Consider the following 16769-nt stretch of genomic DNA (forward strand, 5'->3'; position numbering starts at 1 on the left):
GGGTGAAGGGGGTGAAGGAAACGTCAATCCAATTTATGCAGGGGCTGGTGGTGCAGATCCTTTTGACGACCAGGCAGACCTCTTGGCTTTAGCACAGAGGATGCATGATGCTGGTGGGTTGGATACATCCCCGGATGTAGAGTTAACAGTCCCAACCTTACACTCATTGCCATCTCAAGTTTAGGTCGCTAGTAGATATGGTGGTCGACACCCTAAGGCTGAATCCTTCGGCAGTTCCAGGGTTATGCTTTAACCGACATCTTGGATGAGGTTCCCACTATGGAAAGGCACATGCCTCTGAATCCTGCAATAGCTTACCCGATAGCCTCCTTATTGCAGCGGCCCTGTTCTATTCCACCAGTCAGCTCCACTGCGACAAGTAAATACAGGCCAGCAAGAGGGGATCCGTAGTTTTTATCCTCTCACCCTTCCCCTAAGCTAGTTGTTCAGACAGCCACTGTTTCCACTAGGGCAGCTTCTTCAACCTCTTATTTGCTCCCTGACAGGGAGAGCAAGAGGCTTGATGATGTTGCAAAGAACATTTTCATGCCTGGCAGCATGGCCTTTAAGGCCACTAACATGTCCTGTGGTTTTGCAAAGCATTCTTTTGGCCTCTGGAAGGCGGTGGAACACGCAGCCCAATACATCCCGGAAGGGGAACCGTTAGATGGCTTTGTACAGCTGGTAGAAGATGGGAAGGAGGTGGCCATGCCGTTGCTGCAAACGGGCCTTGATGTGGCAGACTGCATTGGCCGGTCAATGGGATTGGAGGTGGTTCTCTGGCGAGAGGCCTACCTGCGCTCCTCAGGCTTTTCACCCAATGTCCAGACTAGGTTACAGTGTATGCCTTTTTGAAGGAGAATTCCTTTTTGGCACGAAAGCAGAGGACTCCCTAGAAAAGTTTAAAGAGTCAAAGATTGCTGCAAAATCGCTGAACCTTCAGTTTTGCTTTGAGGGGCAAGAGCTACAGGCGTTACATGCTCTGTGGCAGGAAAGCGAAGCTACCACAAGCAAGCCAGGCAAGGGCAGTAGCATTTACCCTGCCCCGGAAGGGGCAAGGGGGCTTCCAGAGTCCAGCAGGCAGTGGCGGCTCCACCCTCAATGCTGCTTTGATTTTCCCCTCCCACAACTCACTAGTTGGTGGATGGGTGTCAAGAGCATTGGCCCCAACGGTGGGAGATTACCTCAGACGCCTGGGTCATAGAGCTCGTACGGTGGGGCTATTGTCTGTCCTTTTTGAGGAAATCTCCGGACAGACCCCCATCACATCCATGCCAACTGGAACAGGAGCTCCAGGAAGAACTTTCAGCCCTGTTGAAGGGTGTCGTGGAAGAGGTACCTCCCAAGAAGCGACTGTACGGCTGGTATTCCCTGTATTTCCTGGTACCCAAGAAGGGAGGAGGTCTCAATTCCTTCTTGGACCTCACGGCCTTGAACAAGTTCCTGAGGAAGGACAAATTCAGGATGGTGACCCTGAGAGGGATTCTTCACGCTCTCGAGCAGCAGGATTGGCTGGTGTCCAGGACACTTACTTCCACATGCCGATACATCATGAGCAGGGGAAGTGCCTGAGGTTCCTCATAGGGGACAAGCACCATCAGTTCAGGGTGCTTCCCTTTGGGTTGACCTTCGCTCCAAGGGTCTTCACCACGCTCATGGCTGTAGTCACAGCTCACCTCAGGAGATCGGGGGTCCACGTATTACTGTACTTGGACAACTGGTTGATCCAAGGGAAGATGGCGGAGTGGGTTTTGTCCTATCTGGAGGACACCTGCTTCCTACTCCACAAGCAGGGCTTCTCCCTGAACTTGCAGGAGTCCCATGTGACACCGGCCCAGAGGCTCAGTGCAGTCCTGGACACTCTGGTTGGGAAGGCCTTCTGTTCCAGAACCACAGCACCCTGCTATCTGCTTCCTTCCTCTGCCTCTTAGGCCTCATGTATTTTTCTAGTGCCAGAGGCCAGGCTGTGAATGAGATCTTTACAGAGGCTCCTACGAGGTCAGTGGTCCCAGTACCTCGGAACCCTCAAGGATTCCCTCAGGGTTTCCAGGTAAGTGGTCAGTGACCTTTTCTGGTGGGCCAACAGCAGCAATCTACTGGCGGGGGAACACTTCTGGCCGCCGTTGCCTCAGCCCCGAGTAGTCACAGATGCGTCCATGGAAGGGCTGGGGCGCTTACTGCGAGAACTTGCAGGTGATCGACCTTTGTTCAGCAAAGGAAGCCGGGTGTCGCATCAACAGGCTGGAGTTGCGAGCCATCAGGCTAGCCCTGAGGGCGTCAGGCTAGCCCTGAGGGCATTTGCCCTGTCTCTGAAGGGGAAGCATGTCCTGATCTTGACAGACAATAAGGTGGCCATGCGCTACTTGAACAAGCAAAGTGCTGTGTGCTCCCTCCCCATCGGTGGAGAGGTAATGCAGCTGCGGTTCTGGCTGTTAAAGAACCAGATCTTGGTCTTCGCAGTTCATCTGGAAGGGACAGAGAACAGTTTGGCGGATGCTCTCAGCAGGCAGAGCACAGTTTCACACAAGTGGGAATTGTACCAGGAATTCTTCTCTCGCTGGGATACCCCAACAGTGGACCTGTTTGCCACAGAGTCCAACAGGAAGTGCAGACAGTTTTGCTTGCAGGAATTCCCAGTGAAAGGCACGCTAGGTGATGCGTTTCTGGTGGATTGGACCTTCCCTCTCCACTACGCCTTCCCTCTAATTGCCATCATTTCTTGAGTTCTGAGGAGGTTGGGGAGGTTTCCAGCAACCATGATCTTGATCGCCCTGGATTGGGCTAGGATGACGTGGACCCAGACCTTCTGCCCACCTCTCCGGTTGCCTCGCCGCCCGGATCTCCTAACCCAGTCGGAAGGTCGGGTGCTTCACCCAACCCAGAATCCCTCAACCTATATGTGTGGCTCTTTAGAGGATGAGATATGATGACTGGGACCTCTCTGAGGAGGTGCTCGAGGTGTTGCTGGCTGCACGCGTACCATCTACAAGATCTCTCTATGCGTGGAGATGGAGAAGAGAAGATTTGAGGCATGGTGCAGGGAACACGAGATTGACCCAATCTCTTGCCCCATCACTACAGTGACGGAGTTCCCGTCACTAGCCTCAGTGGTGTCTGTGTTCAAGAAGTCTCTGGATCAAGGTTCCTTTTTTACCATCCCGGTTATGGCCCAATTCCGGAAGGGCCTATGAATAAGTTTCTGCCGGTTCCCTTTTGTTGTTCCAGACTGGGATTTAGATCTGGTTCTTACTTTTCTGATGGCGGCTCCCTTTGAGCCCTTGCACTGTTGCTCTTTACGGTTGCTGACACTTAAGACAGCCGTAAAGGTTGCCTTCACTTCCGATAGGCGGGTAAGCGAGCTGCAGGCCCTTTGTTGTAAACCTCAATTTTTGCAGGTGTTTTTCGCAAGAAGTTCTCGCTCACAGTAAGGCCAAGGTTCCTCCCGAAGGTGGTTTCCGAGTTTCACCTTTCGCAGTCGAATGATCTGCCCACCTCCACACCCCTCTAAGGAAGAGGTGCGCTTCCATTGGTTGGCTCCAAAAGGGGCTTGAGTTTTTACGTGGCTAAGAGAGCAGAATTTCGAAAGGCTGATCAACTTCATTGCTTACTCTTTTGGCCATGAAATGTCTAACTGTAACTATGCAGACGCTCTCCTGGTGGATCCTCTTATGCATTGCAGAATGCTATCAATCTGCTGGCAAGGAACTGCCTCCCGGCATTAGAGCACACTTGACCACAGATGTTGCCACGTCTACATCCTGACAAAGGTGAGTCCCAATCAGAGACATCTGCTGAGTGGCTACTTGGTCCTCACTCCACACTTTTACAAAGTATTACAGCCTAGACGTCGCCTGTGGGGCACACGCACGCTTTGGCAAGGCGGTGTTAAACAACTTGTTGTAAGCTTTTTACCTACCTCCATTGTTCCACTGCTTCGGAAGTCTATTAGATGAGGAATCTACGGGAGAAAGACAATCCATTGAAGGAGAAATTACTCCACGCATGATCTTTCTATGGATTCTTCTCCCGCAGATTCCTCATTACCCCTCCCATCCATCCCCGCCCAGAAAGCATTAGCAGGTGGTGATGCCTGTTCTCGAAGAGAGGATATGTGGTGATGGTCCTAGAGTTATTGTTCCTGTCTGGAATGCTGCTTGTCTTTCTCTTTCATTAATTTATTCATTAGTTTTTCAAAAGGGATCGTCTTTGTAACCCGGGGATCCATGTTTTTCTATCTTTCCATTGGGCTCTTGGCCTTATTTTCTCACTATTTTTCTCTGCAGCGGTTGAGCATGGGGGGGGGGAAAAGGTCGGACTGAGGTATGGGACTTAGTGACGCAATGTATATACGACGCCCAACATCATGTCTGGAGCTGACGATCGAGCACTGTGCAAGACGGATCGACTGGCGAGTCGAGGTCCACTACTCCCCCTGTTGCAGCTTTTTCCGAGCAGCAGAGCTGGCTGAGGCGGTCTATCAGATGAGGAATCTGTGGGAGAAGAATCCATTGGAAGAACATTACTGTGAGTAATTTCTCCTTTGAATGGATTGTGTCCCAGCGTATTCCTCATCTTTGACATGTAATGTCCACAGCTGTACTGCTTTGGACATTTTTTCGGCAGAGGGCACCCTGCGTCGATGGCATAGGGTCGATGTCCCTCGAAGGCCTCTGTCGAGGGTGACTCATCAGATGTTATGAGTAGCACGCACAGCACCCGTAGCCTCAGTTGCGTTTTTTCTGCAAACGTGTTTGCTTCGTAAAACTCTGTGCGCCTCATGGTTACTGTGAATTATGTCTTCGTCTTCTACCCCGAAGACCCCACAGTCTGGCTTCAAGAAGTGTCAGGACTGCGCCTCCAAGATGTCGATCACGGATCCACATCGTATTTGTTTGTGGTGCCTCGGTGGGGGCCACGATATGGATGACTGCTCGAAGTGCCAGTCATTGACTGCCAAGGCCTTGCGGGAGCCTTGGCAGTCAGTCGGGTGTCCAAGTCTGCTGGTCTTTCAACTGACGAGTCGAGGGGGGACTCTCCTCGTTGGAAGAAGTCTAAGCTGTCCAGGTCCCGTAGTGGTTCACGCCACCCATCATTGGCGAGGCCTTCTAGGAAGCGGCACCATCGGTCACCTTCCTCGTCTTTGGCACGCCTTCTCACAAAGCCGGCAGGGAACAGTCTGGGCCAAATAAACTCGCGCCTTCGGGCCCGGGTGACCGGCATGATAAACATAGGGAGCCTACGAGACTCTGTTCGGACAAGGCATCGAGAGATCACCAGAGACGTGCCAGATCGAGGTCACGGTCTTCGTCTCCGGCTCCGCCTTCGAAGCTTGAAGCCCTTGAAAGCATCAGTGTCATCTGCGCCATGCCAGTTGCGTGTGCCTGTCGGGTCGTCGACCCTGGTCAGGCCCTCAAAGCAGTCAACTCCATTGTCGACGCAGTCAGAGCTGTTGACGCCATTGGTGCCGTTTGGCCCAAATTTCCCGGTTGTGGTCTTTGCGCCTGTGGACCCTCCGAGGAAGGCTATTTCTAAGTCTTTTAAGCCTGTAGCTGAGAAAAGGTTTAGTCCACTCCCCAGGAAGGACTTTTTTTTTAAGTCCCTCAATGACATTTATGAGGAGGATGAAAGGTCCGAGGAGGATGATGCCCCCATTGGGCTCTAGTTTGGGACCCCTAATGTTCCTGACTGCCTCATTCAGTAGTCTGTATCAGACTTTGCACGATGCCAGTGGCCTTGACACTTCCCCCTGAGCTTGAGTTCAGCAAGCCGGAACCAGGGGAACATGCTGACTCCTCTTATCGGGGCCTTGTGTTGAAGGTGGTGGAGTTTTTGGCTGGTCCATGCCTCCAGTGCCTTTTGATCAAAATGATCTTACGGATATTCTAGATCAGGGTCCATCCACAGACCCTGTGTTGCCATTTCATGTGGCGTTGCAAAAGAGGGTGGCTGCAACTTGGAATGCCCGGGAGTCTATTCTGGCAGTGAACAACTCTTTAATGAAATATTGCCCATCCAGTAACAAACCCAGCTACCTATCCACTCACCCCACTCCGGAGTGTTTGGTGGTCCAGGCAGCTACGGCTACCTCGAACAAGGCGGTGTACATTACAATCCCTCCTGATAGGGACGATAAGCATTTGGATGGATGGGCACGCAAGGTGTTTTCTGTTGTGAGTATGGCGTTCAATTCGGCCAACTCCACCTGTGTCTTAGCAAAGTTTTTGCACACTCTGTGGAATTGTATCTCTTTAGCGGCTGAGCATATTCCTGAAGGAGAAGAAAGGGATGGCTTTCTAGCTATTGTGAAGGATGACAAGGACGCCATGTGTGAATCCCTTCAGTCTGGGTTGGATATTGCAGATAGTGTCAGCAGGTCCATGGCTGCGAGCACCCTGATGCGCAGATTTGCGTGGTTGCGGAAGTCGGGGTTTGCACCAGATGTGCAGACTCGTCTTCTCAACATGCCCTTTGACGGGTCTCATCTGTTGGCAACAAGGCTGACGAGAGCCTTGAGAAGTTGCAGACCTCCAAAGCAGCTGCCAAAACTTTGGGCGCAGCTGTTCGACAACCTCAGCCTTTTCATCCTAGGGGACATCAATGGAAGGGTGGATCCTTTCACTCTACCCCTCATTTGAAAGGGCGACGAGAATGACCAGTCAAAGGGGCCAACGTAAGTTTCCTTGTGGTGGATGAGGTAGAGGTGCCAAACCCGCTCAAGCAGCAGCTTATTTACCATCAGGCACTGCTGCCATCACTTCAAAACCGCTCTGAGGCCTTGAGTCACTGTTCACTGGTAGGGCGCAGGCTATCTCGGCATCTGGAAGGGTGGCGTGCCATTACTTCAGATGCGTGGGCTCTGGAAACAATGGCCCACGGCTACTGCCTACCTTTTCTACGACTGTCTCCTGACAATCCACCGGGGAAGCACTCTTTGAAAGTTCCAGATCTGCTCCTTGTGCAGAAGATTTTGACCCTGCTGGAGAAAGATGCTATAGAACCGGTGCCTGTGGCGGAGAGGAACAAGGGTTGGTATTCCCCCTATTTTTTTATTCCCAAGAAGGACGGAGGACTGAGACCCATCTTGGATTTAGGATGCTTGAACAAGTTCCTCAGGAAGGACAAGTTCAAGATGGTCACACTTTCTCAGATCCTTCAGGCCCTCCAGCTTCAGTGTCATTGGACCTACAGGATGCTTATTTTCATGTGCCGATCCATCTCAAGCACAGGAAATACCTGAGGTTTGCATTTGGCGGCTCACACTATAATTTTCGGCTTCTGCCATTGGTGTTTACCCCCGCCCCAAGGGTATTCACCAAGCTCATGGTGATGGTAGCAGCGCATATCAGGAGAGGGGAAATTCATGTCTGCCCCTACCTGGACGATTGGCTGATCAGGGTTTGATCTCCCGAACAAGCCTTGGATCATCTCCACGTCACCTGCCACTCCCTTCACAAACTGGGCTTCTCCCTCAATTTCAAGAAGTCACATATGACACCTTCGCTCCAGTACATCAGGCTGTGCTGGACACCTCCTTGGGGATGTGCCCGCCACCCAAGGTGAGGGCTCAACACATTCTCCAGATGGTCATCAAATTTCAACAAGCCCCGAGTCTTCCAGCTTTCGAATTCTTAAGGTTGCTCGGCCTCCTTGCATCCTGCATTTTTCTTTTTGGCAGCCATGGCCAGAGGGGACTGTAGAGACGGACGCTTGCTTCACAATGTGGGGGGCTCATGCCAACGATCTGACCATCTGCAGTCGTTGGTCTCCATCGGAGTCCAAACTACACATCAATCTTTTGGAGTGGAGAGCCATCGGGCTGGCACTGAAGGCTTCTATGCCATCTGTATGGGGAAAGAATGTCCTGATAATGATGGACAACACGGTGGCGATGCATTACCTCAACAAAAGGGGAGTTGTAGGGCTGCTTCCACTGTGCAGAGATGGGATGCAACTCTGGTTCTGGGCAATCTAGGAAGAAATCTCCCTAACAGCGGTACATCTCGCCGGAAAGGAAAACATAGCGGCGGACGCTCTCAGCAGGCCGAGTGCTGTCTCCCACGAGTGGGAGATAGCTCAGGGAGTCATTCAACAGGTCTTTGCCCTATGGGGAACCCCGCAGGTGGATCTGTTCGCGACCAGTGCTAACCGGAAGTGCGAGAGGTACTGCTGAAGGGAATTTCTTCCGAATGGAGCTCTAGGAGACTCCTTCGGCGTGGTTTGGTCATTCGCGCTTCTGTATGCTTTTTCTCCCATCCCCTTCATTCCTCAAGTTCTGAGGAGCTTACGGAGGTTCGGATCCCACATGATCCTCATTGCTCTGGATTGGGCCAGGAGAGCGTGCTACCTGGACCTTCTAGAAATGTCCATCTGTACTCCAAGGCGTCTTCCCCAAAGAGAGGATCTTCTCATGTGAGAGGGAGTTGAGTTCTCCATCCAGAGGTCATGCATGGTTTCTGAAAGGTTGAGATAAAAGGATTGGGACCTCCTGGATGACGTGATGGAGGTGTTTCTTTCGGCCAGGCGTCCAGCAACAAAGTCCCTGTACCGTTGGCGTAAGTTTTGTGATTGGTGTAGGGGAAAGAATGTTGATCCTTTTCAGTGTTCCATTCCGGTGGTTCTTTCTTACTTTCTTTGGCCCACAAGGGTCTTCAGGTGGGAACCATTAAAGGTTACCTAGCAGTGCTATCTATCCTTAAGCGGTCATCTGAGCAATGTTCTTACTTTAAGATTCCACTTATCACTCAGTTTCTCAAAGGGCTCAGGAATATGTTCCCACTGACACCTTTTCAGGTGCCGGTCTGGGATCTTAATTTGGTCTTAAAATTTCTAATGGGTGCTCCGTTTGAACCTTTGCACTCTTGTCCGTTGAGACTGTTAACATTTAAGACTGTTTTCTTGGTTGCAGTAACATCTGCTCGTAGAGTGAGCGAGTTGCAGGCACTTTCTTCTAAGCCACCCTTTACTTTGTTCCACATGGACAGAGTTGTCTTGAGAGTATGCCCGTCCTTCCTACCTAAGGTAGTTTCAGAATTTCATTTGAGCCAGAACGTGGCTCTACCTGCCTTCTATCCTCCTCATCCTAGTAAGGAAGAGGAGAGACTCCATAGGTTGGACCCTAGGAGAGCTTTAAGCGTTTATCTTTCCAGAATGTCCAAGGTCAGAGTGGATGACCAGCTCTTTGTGGGGTTTACAGGACACCGATTGGACCAGGCTGGTGAACAGACCTTCACTAGGTGTATTGTCCTCACTATTTCCGAATGCTACAGATTGGCTGGCAAGGACCCTCCTGACAGTTTATGGGCTCATTCCCCCAGGGGCATAGCTACATCGACGGCCCTTTAGAGGGGTGTACCTGTTAAGAACATATGTGATGCCGCAATGGGTCTTCCATCCACACGTTTCGTTTGTTAAGCATTATTCCCTGGATACTTCCCATGTTCAGGATGTTGCCTTTGGTAAGGCAGTGCTTTATTCTGCCATTTAATTGGGCATATCTACATTTTTCTCCCTCCTCCATTCATTGATTCTGCCTGAGAAGTCTGTCCAAGATGAGGAATACGTTGGAGGACACAATCCATTCGAAGAATGAGTTACTTACCAACTGGTAATGTTCTTTTGGCTGAATGTTCCTCCAACGTATTCCTCATCGCCCCCCCCAGCCTACCCCTTTCAATTTCCCATGCTATTGCAGGTTTCGCTCCAAAAAGGCTAGGTGCAGTCAATACGGTATTGGGGGAATGTATGACCCATGTTGTGAGGGGGGGGGGGGGACTTGAACTGAGGCTATGTGAGATGTGCATGCTACTTATAACATCCGATGATGTCCCCCTCGACGGAGGCCTTCGAGGGACATCGACTCGATGCAGGACACCCTCTGCCTAAAACATTTCCGAAGCAGCCCTGCTGTGGACCAGGGACGTCATTTCACCAAAATGCCTGGGGTAGTGGAAGTGACATCACATGACCCTTGACCTCTGACATCACTGGAAGTGATGTAATTTGACCCCACCCCGAAATGACATCACAGGAAGCAATGGAACACGACCGTATACCCCTTGACAAAACAGGAAGTGGCATCACATAGCATTGTCTCCAAGTACACCATGAAAAATATGGTTACAACATTACTGTAACGTGATATCCATTTCGTACAAGAATGGATCACCATAAGTATCGGCAGAAAAAAACATGCTATTACTGCAACCTGCGAAAAGTAAAATACATAGTCCAAAATGGATGCTTATTCTACTCTAAATGCTTTTTGGAGGAATTGTCTGCATTGGGAATTTGAGGTGTTTAAGAACAGACTAAATCAGTGACTGACCCCCTGAAGTGTGCCTGAAATAAACCTGTAATGAGTCTAGCAATTATTGTATGCAATTCCAGAAAGACAAATAGCACAAATAGCCACATGGCATAGGCCACAGCCCAGGAGCTTCAAATTGTAAAAATGTTCTCTGGCAACCCCTAAATGACGTCCCTGCTGTGGACATTACATGTCATAGATGAGGAATATGTTTGAGGAACATTCAGTCGAAGGAACGTTACCAGTTGGTAAGTAACTTCTTCTCAGCAGGAGATGGCCTTCCTACCGGAGAAGGGTGCCATAGAAACAGTACCTTCAGCAGAAAGGAACAATAAGTGGTAGTCCCTTTACTTCTTGGTATCAAAGGAGGACGGGGGACTGCAACCCTTCTTGCACCTGAGATGCTTGAATAGGTTTGTCAGGAAGGACGCGTTTAAGTCGGTAACAATTGCACATATTCTCCAGGCCCTGGAGCTCCAGGATTGCTTGGACATTTACATTCAAGTGCTGAGCCATTCGAAGCACGGAATGTACCTGCGTGTTGTCATCAGCAGATCTCACTATGAAATTTGAGTTTTCACCTAGCTGTTGGCAGTGGTGGCTGCCAGTCTGAGGAGGGGGGGGTCACGTCTTCCCCCACTTGGACGATTATCTGATTATAGCCCCCTCACTGGAACAAACTCTGGACCATCTTCGTAATACTTGCCATCTCTTGCACAGGCTTGGCTTCTCCCTCAACTGCAATAATTCCCCCTCAAACGATTCAATTCAACGGAATGGTCAAGGACTCTTCTTCTGAGAAGGCTTTTCCTCCCAATGACAGACCTCTACATGTTCAACAGATCACCAAATTCCAAAATGCCCATCTCTTGCCAGCACTGACGTTTTTATGGTTGCCAGGTCTCATGGCATCCTGCAATTCTCTGGTGATGGATGCCCCATTATGTGTGAGGTCACTTCAGTGGGCCCTCAAGTCTCAATGGTCAAAGGACTTGGGCAGCACAACTGAACAGCTTCAGGCACTAAGCAGGGTCACACAGAGAACTCCTGTGGTCGACCTGCCGACAGAACCTGATGGCGAGAGAATGTTTTTTGACATCTGTGGCCGGATGGGACCATGGTCACGGACGCATCCTTGAAGGGCTAGTGCGCTCATCTGTACAAGCAGACTGTGAGTGGGCTATGGTCCCTTGTGCTTTTGATAGTCCACATAAGCCTGTTGGAGCCAAGTGAAATCAGACCGGCGTTGATGGCCTTTCTGACTTGGTTTTTTAGAGTTGAAGACTTGTGATCATGACAGACAGCATGGTGGCACTATGTCAAAAAGAGGTGGTGTGTGGGTCATTCCCCTTGTGAAGGAAGGCAATGCTGGTGTGCTTTGAGGTGTTGCAGAACAATAGCACCTTGTTGGTAGTTTACTCGGCCTGAATGGAGAACATGATGGTGGATCCCTGAGCAAACTGTGGTAGGTCTATCATGAGTGGAAACTATGCCAGGAAGTCCTTTTGGAAATCTTCACCCTTTGGGGAACTCTCGGGTTGATTGTTTTGCACCCAGTTCCAACAGAAAGGGCAAACTGCTCTGCTCCTGGGAATGTCCTCCGAGAGGAGCACTGGGGTGAAGCCTGCACTGTGGAATGCAACTGCTCACTGCTGCGAGCTGTAAGGAAATCATGTTGGCAACAGTAAAGACAGACCTAAGTGACCACAGTTCAAGGGTGTTTATTAAGCTGTATGCGGGTTGGTAAATCACCCAATATAAACCTAAATCTAAGATGGGAGCAAGATACAACCATCAAATGATAAAGAAGGCAGTCCTGATGGCGTCTTGTCAAATAAAAGGCCTATACTAAGAAAAACCTATTGCCAATCCTTACGCTAAATACAAATAAAGAGTGTGCCATAGGGTTCACAGGAAAGAAAGAAGTGTTCACAAATAAGTCAGGATGTGTTGGTCGGGGTCTCCCTTCCCCACGTTTTGAGCAAGGGACAAGGTAGGACTTCGGAGCACAGCACACGCTCGATCTTTCCCAGCACCAGCTAACAGTTCTGCTTTCAAGTATCAGAGCCTTCAGTGGTTAAGTCTCTTTTCTGCAAACAGTCTCTCGCTTCAGGGGATCGGATGTGTCCAAAATAATAAACAAAAGTTCCTTTCTGCTTGCATGTTGGGTGATATCTTTCACCCCTGATCTTCTTACGGGCTCAGATCCCTAGAACATTCTTTATGATGCCAGGTCCTTCGGTGTTTCACTCTCTTGCTTCCGAGGGCCTGATATATTCAGAATAACAAAGTTCTCTTCAACTTGTTTATAGAGTGATATTTCTTCACCCCTGGATCCCCCTCTTCTGGGCTCAGACACCTTTCGAATGTCAGCCTCCCTCCGTCGTGTTCACTATGGCTTTTAACACGATCTTCTCTGTTCCATTCACGAGTCTTAATGTCTTTAAACAGTTCTGTGGACATCCCTCTGTATGGTTCACTCTTGTCAACACACTGTACATTGGGACTTCAGACTTTGCCACCTTTTCATCGGCATCCTTCTGCCGGGTTCATTCTTGATAACTTTTGTAATTCACACATTTCTTATGATGCAGGATTTGCTTCCCTTAGCTTTACCTTCATTTGTCTGTCAAAGACTTTCGACTGTACAGCAGATTTAACTAGACCTTGTATGACCACTTTGGCGCGGTTCCCAAGGCATCCGGTAACGTTAGTGTAAAGACTGGAGGGGGGTGTCTGTACTTCTGCTCTCTATATGGTAGAGGAGAGGCACAGAGGACCCCAGCCAAGATTCTCTATTATTAGTACGTGGTCGAGCAATCGAGGCCTAGCTTCTCAGGAGGTGATCCAAGCTGGTTCTTAAGTACAGTGTAGGCCCCAAGCCCCCACAAAGGAATGTCCACAAACTGTATTGGTTAAAACAGTCTTTATATAATTAATGTTCAAGGTTATGTACAATATCACGATAACTCACTTTGTACTCTGTTATCTAAAATGGCAAATATACAGTTCTACGTGGTACCACTCTTACTATTAGATCTCATTAAAGTGCATCAACTGTACGGTAAAATGTCACAAAAATCAGTTTGTAAATGAAACCAACAATAGATATAAGAGGAAAGCAGTTGGTTAGAACAATCGGCAGAATACTGGCCCTGCTACCTAAACATAGCTTTGTGTGGATACCCCCTTGCCACCCACCTGGGCAACCTGTAAAGTAAATATATATCACAAGCCCAGTCCATATATTGTTCACAAGAGTCTTTCCAATAGTTCAGCAACCCCAAAGTACCTGGTGTTGTAGAGTTCCTCGTCGGGAAATCGACGGCCCTTCTTGAGTGCACTCACTTTAAGGCAGGAGCCACGGGTCGTCGAACGTCTGGCGATGAACAGGGTGAACTATGGCAGTGAAGTGGCAGCTTCGTTCCTGGCAGTGCTCGTCGGCGACGGAGCATAGACGTCCTGCAATGATGAGGCGTGCGGAACACCTCGATGTCGATAGTTCAGGACCGCAGAGAGTTTGAAGACCTGTGGCCCAGCAAGAGCGTCGACTCGTCTGTGTCTCTGTGATCTTTGGGTGGCGGGAAAGCCACCAGCGGATGCTCCTCAGCGCGTCAATGGACTGGCCATCTCTGGTGGGTTAAGGCGGGCGGCGTTGGGGACGAGCGCGTCCGTGAATCGAAAGTTCTTGGGCAACGTGAGCACTGCGGCTCCGGTTGGCGGCGGTGGTCGTCGACGGTGGTGGAAAACAGTGTCCGGATGCTTGCCCTTGTGATTCCACGTCGGTGCCCGTCTCCGGTCGGCAGCCTGTCGTATGTCTGTCTACCAGGGAGATTTGGCAAAGATCAGCTGGTGCACGATGGTCCCTCGTAGCTCAGGAAGAGGGTGCCTTCCCAGGTCCTCTCAGGGTCAGACCTTGGAGACACAACAGCTTTCAGATTGATGAAGAAAGGCAACAGCAATTCTTCTCTTCCAGCAGGGCTTCAAGGTTAAGCTCCAGTTTCAACTCCAGTTTCTCTTCAGCTTCTGAACATGAATTCTAGCAGTGAGAGGCCCCCAGATATACTGGTTGATCTCCCATTCATTCTGCTGGGTCACACTCAGGCAACCAATCGGTCAGAAGGACATTCATGCAGGCAGGCATCCAATCAGGTGCATAGTGCATTCAGGCTATTCACTCGCAACAATTTGTGTATTGGGACAAGTACCCAGCCATTCAATACTCCACACTGCATTCATACCAGTTTCGGGCACGGCTGTCTCAGTCATTGTGTCAAACACCAGATACTAGACATCCACAACACAGAATGCGTATTCGTCACACAGTGCATTCACCCAGGTCCCACCCACAGGGTGTACCCACAACATAGTCACTGGGAAGCCTTCAGCCAGTCTGGCCTGGACTTCACAACACCACCATATATGGAACTTCCACCACACATCCAGTCAGGGGAAGGGACAGAGTCTGGACTTCCCAGGACTTTGGGAAAACAAGGTAACAGGCAATAGAAAGCAAGAGGCCACAGGGGCCATCTTGTTTCCTATCAGGAATCAACTGATTCCAATGGCAGGGCCTGGGTATCCCAAAATGGAGGATACTCAGAGCGCCTGTCAAATTCAGCATGGAGCTGCCACCAGCCCATACCCTGCTCTGTGCGCCACACACAGATGCCCAAAAACATACACTAGGGGCACAGGGTTGTAACCCCACCCATGGGTGCCATAAGGGTATCCCATGGGTCTGTACACCAACCCAAATTCCCAGGATTCCCACATGAACTCCTGCATGGAAAACACGACAGAACACACGATAAAAGGCAATAAAGGACAAGGATACAGAGGCCGTGTCCCTCTGATGCATTTCCAGCATCACAGTTAGTTTCAACCTTAGGGTAATCGCCCAGAGTTTCTCAAGTGAACACCCACGCGGTGTTTAATTCCTCTGTACTGTTTTTCCCCTCTCGTATTTAACAAATAGTTCTTTGTACTTTCTTCAATTAGCTGTATTGCTACTTTTGTTGGAAAACAGTTTGGTTTCTTATTTGCTTTCCCGTCGACTCAACGGCTGTGGTGATCTGCTTCTTTTCCTTTTCTCTGGCATCAATGCCGGTACCATGGCAGCAATAGTCTCCCCTCTGCTTGGTTATCAGCGGAGGAGGGCCTTGTGTACCGGTGACATCTGCTGCAACACACACTGGCTATTTGCAGTCTTACAATTCCTTCTGTGGAGGTTTCACGGGCATGGCTCGGAAAGGGCAAGGTCACTTCTCTCCTTGTCACCCTCTCTGTTCGTGCCATCTTTCTCCTCATCTTGTACTGCCGGGTAGAGTTAGCGCTCTCGCCGTTCGGTCTGCCTTGCTCGTATTGTGCTCTTGTGCTCCACCTTTTATCCCTGTGGGGAAAGTGCCGTCCGGTGTGTGTGATTCTGGTCAATTGCCTGACTGTACCTGACCTTGGCGTTGGGACATGTCAGGTAAATGGCTTTGGTGTTTGTCCATCGTCTTTTTCGATGTGTGACAATGTTTGTGTCAGAAAGGGGGGGAGGGTAGAGTGTTTGAGTATCGTACGGGGTAGGATGGGGAAAAGGTATAAGAAGGGGGATACCGCGTCTCACATGTCGGTGTCCCACTTTGACTCCCTGAGGATCCCCCATCCAGGTGATCCTCCCTCACTGCTCCACCCCCAGGAACTAGATCCAATAGCGATGGCCATGTCCTGGCCATCTGGATGACAGATTGCCAGGGACTAGTAAGTGAGACACCTTCAGGTATCTCAGTGCATTCCACCAGTCCTAGTCATTCCTTAAGTTATCAGGCGCTTGGTGAGTTATGGAACGACCATGATTCTGGTTGCCCCAGATTACTGGACATTACCATCTGTCCTCCATGGCATCTTCCGTAGAGAGCTGAGCTGCACTCTCAATAGGAAGGCCTTGTCATTCACCCAGGCATAGGCATGATTAACCTGCACACATGGCTTCTGAAATAAGGTATAGGGATTGGGGATGTCCCTGAAGATGTTATGGAGGCACTGTACTGCTGCCGATGAAGATAATTTGCAGCTGGTGTAGGTCTGAAGGGGTTGATCCTTTTCTGTGGCAGACTTCAAAGGTCCTGTTTCTGTTGCATCTTGACAGGCAAAGGCTACAAATCGCGAAAATAAAGGATATCTGGTGGCGTTCTCTGTCTTTAAGCACACTTCTCGAGCAGGGATGCTTTTTCATGATTCCCATTGTGATGCAATTCTAAAAAGGTCTTGGAAACACCTTTCCCCCACCCCTTTTGTGGTGCCGGCTTGGGACCTTATTTTGGTGTTAACCTTTGTAATGGGAGCACCCTTTTTAAAAAACGACCTTTCCCGTAGCTATTCCATCAGCACGTAGAGTGAGTGTGCTTCAGTTGTGATACAAATGGCTCTTCAGGATTTATTCAAAAGACAAGGTAATACTCTGGATAAGCCAGTT

At 49.9% G+C, this 16769-nt stretch overlaps 1 protein-coding gene across 2 annotated transcripts in view; it reads left to right on the top strand.

Annotated features, from left to right (window-relative positions):
* The window catches only part of CLCN7 (chloride voltage-gated channel 7), an 823350-nt gene that overhangs the window by 465836 nt on the left and 340745 nt on the right, over window positions 1-16769 (top strand). The window lies entirely within an intron of this gene.

The sequence above is a fragment of the Ambystoma mexicanum genome, chromosome 2q (genome assembly GCF_040938575.1).
Source record: "Ambystoma mexicanum isolate Mex_15411 chromosome 2q, UKY_AmexF1_1, whole genome shotgun sequence".
NCBI classification, from domain to species: Eukaryota; Metazoa; Chordata; class Amphibia; order Caudata; family Ambystomatidae; genus Ambystoma; species Ambystoma mexicanum.